Source organism: Artibeus jamaicensis, unplaced genomic scaffold (genome assembly GCF_021234435.1).
Source record: "Artibeus jamaicensis isolate MK-2021 breed Jamaican fruit bat unplaced genomic scaffold, CSHL_Jam_final contig_923, whole genome shotgun sequence".
NCBI classification, from domain to species: domain Eukaryota; kingdom Metazoa; phylum Chordata; class Mammalia; order Chiroptera; family Phyllostomidae; genus Artibeus; species Artibeus jamaicensis.
Genome location: NW_026522014.1, coordinates 9,609,358 through 9,612,776, shown reverse-complemented (window position 1 = coordinate 9,612,776; position 3,419 = coordinate 9,609,358). Strand labels below are relative to the sequence as shown.

General features: G+C 38.7%; 1 pseudogene; it reads right to left on the bottom strand.

Moving 5' to 3' along the window:
* Positions 1-905: 905 nt before the first annotated feature.
* LOC119065348 (ubiquitin-conjugating enzyme E2 D3-like) lies at positions 906-3,144 on the bottom strand (annotated as a pseudogene).
* Positions 3,145-3,419: the final 275 nt, after the last annotated feature.

Sequence of the window (3,419 nt, the reverse complement as noted above, 5' to 3'; positions counted from 1 at the left end):
ATTTGTGACATATATTGTAAATCAAATGCAAATAATATATGCTTAACAATTTTAAATATTTTACTTATGAGAGTAATCGTGTTTTTAAAATTTTTATTTATTTATTTATTAGGTTTATGCAACTTCGTTGAAGAAAAATCAATTACTAGCAGAGCTATTAGTTGATCACTCATCCATTGTCAACTTGCATCATTTATTCAGTGCTATATTAAACAGTGTGTTGGAAGATAGATTAACTAATAGCTCCTAACAATTTCAGTGAAAACTACAGAATGTTTGAGACCCTGTTCTGGAATACAAAGGGTATTTGACTTCCAATTTTCATTCCCTGTGGAACAAGAACAGGTCATTCCTTTATTGACATGCATAAAATGCATCATATTTTCTGTTCTGCTGATGCTATAAATTCAATACCAATTCTCCAGCCACATCAGTTACGAGCATAAAGTGTACCGTGTAACCTCAGATCTCTAACAGTGGAGGGCTTCAACAAGAGTGCATGCAGCTAGAACAGTGCTGCTCCCTTTGATGGGACAGCTGAGCACCCATCTCCCTCCCACTCAAATGATTGCTGCAGCATATTAGAGCAGCTAGGGGTGGTTTAATCTCATAACTAAGTGAAGACAAAATGCACACGCTCCATTTTTTTTTAAGATTCTGAATCTTGGGCAACTGTTCTCTTGTAACTACTTTACGGTTTCTAAAAGCAGTTACTGTCCAAAGCTGGGAGAACTTAAGTCTTCTCAGATGAGCATGTGAATGAATGGAGGGAGGCAAACAAAAAAATAAAATTAAATAAGATGGGGCCCAATAGGGAGCAGCTAGAAAAGAAAATTAAAAAAATGGAACAGTAATTTAAAGTTTATTCCAGCTGTAATGCAGGCTATTCTGACTTTAAGCTAGCATCACATGGTATACTTCTGAGTCCTTTGCCAAAATATTCTGTTGTACTTATCTCTTTCTGTTTCATCGATCCACACAATCTCTGGCACTAGTGGGGGCATCTGGGTTTGGATCACATAGCAGCGAACAAACGGATAAAAGCACTTGAGAAATAGTTAAAGCAGGAGACCACTATGATCTTAGACTATTGAAACACATGCTGCCATTACTGTTAATATTTGGATGATATGTTCTTGTTGTAAATGCAACCATAGGTGGTTTGAAGGGGTTGTCTATAGGAAAATGAATTGTCAGAAAGAATAACTGGGGCTTGCCAGTGAAAAGTACCACCCCCACCTGGACCTGCAGAACATTGTGCTGGAGGGTCGCAGGCCAAATCACTAAGTTCCTTATTCATCTGTTTCAGCGCTATCGTCTCTGCTTTGCATCTGGCTCCTCACTATCTCGGTGTGTACTCAAAGATCCAGCTGAAACCCCTGATTATCCTGGAGGAAGGGAAGGATTGTCTCTTTGTCTCATACCAGCTCTGATAGACACAGGCGGTCTCGCGATAACCTCATGGCTGGTGTACAGGAGCTGTAGGTCTGCAATGACGTAAGGTTGGTTTTGTGCGCTCTTGCTGATGGGGGCCCAGCCCCATTTTTTTAAAATAAAAAAACAGAAGAAAGCGATTGAGTTCTCAAGAAGGTGCTCTCCTATGAAATAGCAGAAGAAATTAGTTTATAAACTATTATATGTATATAAAGAACTTTTTAGATTTCTATGCCGTTTTCCTTAGGTTGCTAAGTATTGAAAGCATGACCTACTTGTCTTCAACTACTGCTCATAGTGCGTATTTGCTCCATTTTATGAACTGCTATTTTTCTCCCTGAGTTACTCTTCTGCAGAAAGCACTTCCAAAATTGACTCATTAAAAAGAGACAGTTCTGTGAATCTTAATCAAAGATTCATAGTTTGTATTCATCTGGTTCACAGCTCTGTGAATTGCCAATTTTTGTTGCATTATTTACATAAAATGAATACATTTGAAATGTTCTTTAATTGGCAGTATCTAATAATATCTCCTATTTGCTACTTGCCTGTGGACATTAAGAGAATGGTTCTGAAAAATTAAATTGGCATTTTGGGAAGCTGGCCTAGATAATCCTATTTTTGGAAAATTACTGATTTATGCCAGAACATACTTTAAAAATCTCTTCTTAAATTACATCACTTTTCCCCTTTATCCTTAGTTTATGGACTTTCTCTATTTTTATAACTCTATTTTCATTTTAAGTTGTTTGCCCTCTGACCCTTGCTGGGTAGCTCAGTTGGTTGGAGCATCGCCCCAGTGTGACAGGTTTGCAGGTTCAAAGCTGGTCTGGGCACATTTACGAGAATCCACCAGTGGATGCATAAACAAGTGGAACAACAGACTGATCTCTGTCTTTCCTTCTCTCCCCTTCTCTCCACCCTCACTGTCCTCCCTCTAAAATCAATACATAGGAAAATTATTTTGCCTTCTGGCAGCTGATAACCTGGGAAAACTTAGGCAAACACCTGCCAACAGAAGGAAAACTCAATAAACATCGTATGACACAGCAGCCAGAAGCATAGAACTGAGGAGATTTGAATCCTTTTTTTATCATTTTTTGGTTGGGTTACATTGGATAAATTTCTTAAACTGTCACTTAGTTTTCTCACCTGTAAAAACAAAGAATAGCACATACCTCCTAGGGTAGAGATGAGTTAATGCACGTACATGCATGAGTCAGTGCCTGGGCCACGGAAAGCACACAGAAAACGTATATGTTTGTGTCTGCAAAATGCAAATAGCTAGAAAACAATGCTAAATCCTAATCTTTGCCTAGCTGTAACAGGAGTCATAAACCATTTTCAATATTTTTTCACATAAAGAAGAAATGGAAGTTAATTAACTGAACTTTTCTTCCATGATTATCCTTTGCACCAACCTTAGCATACTGGCTTGAGAAACTTAAAAATACTAATCAAACACAGGACAGAAGAATTTAAAATGACAAGCTGTTTTATTTCAAGAGGTATTGGCCACAGTTCAAACCATATGGAAAAAAGATTCAGAAATGTCTTTTGCTGCTCAGGATGTTTTATCTTACACCATAGGCAGAAGCAATAATCCTCGGTAAATGCAGACCCCATTCTGGAAAGAACTCATTCCAAAAAGCAGTGTGTCAGCTTACTGGTGAAGTTCTGGAGCTTGTGGTTAGCTTGCTTGCGTCTCATGGTGGGGCCTCTGAGACTGGGAGGGTCTGTGCAGTTCCAGAATCTATGTCTGGGACTGGTGCTCTGGTCTTTGGCTAGCTTAAATTGCCTGCTTTGATTTTGGAGAAAATTGTTCTGAAGAACTACTCACATATCCTACCCACTTTCCTGTTTACGTGTTTCCTTTTTTTCTTTGTTTGCTCTTCTTACAAACCTAGAGATGCAGAGCACAGGAGGGCATGTCCACACTGTATGTCACAATGAGGGAGAAGGTGTAGCATGTTCCCCCAGTTCTC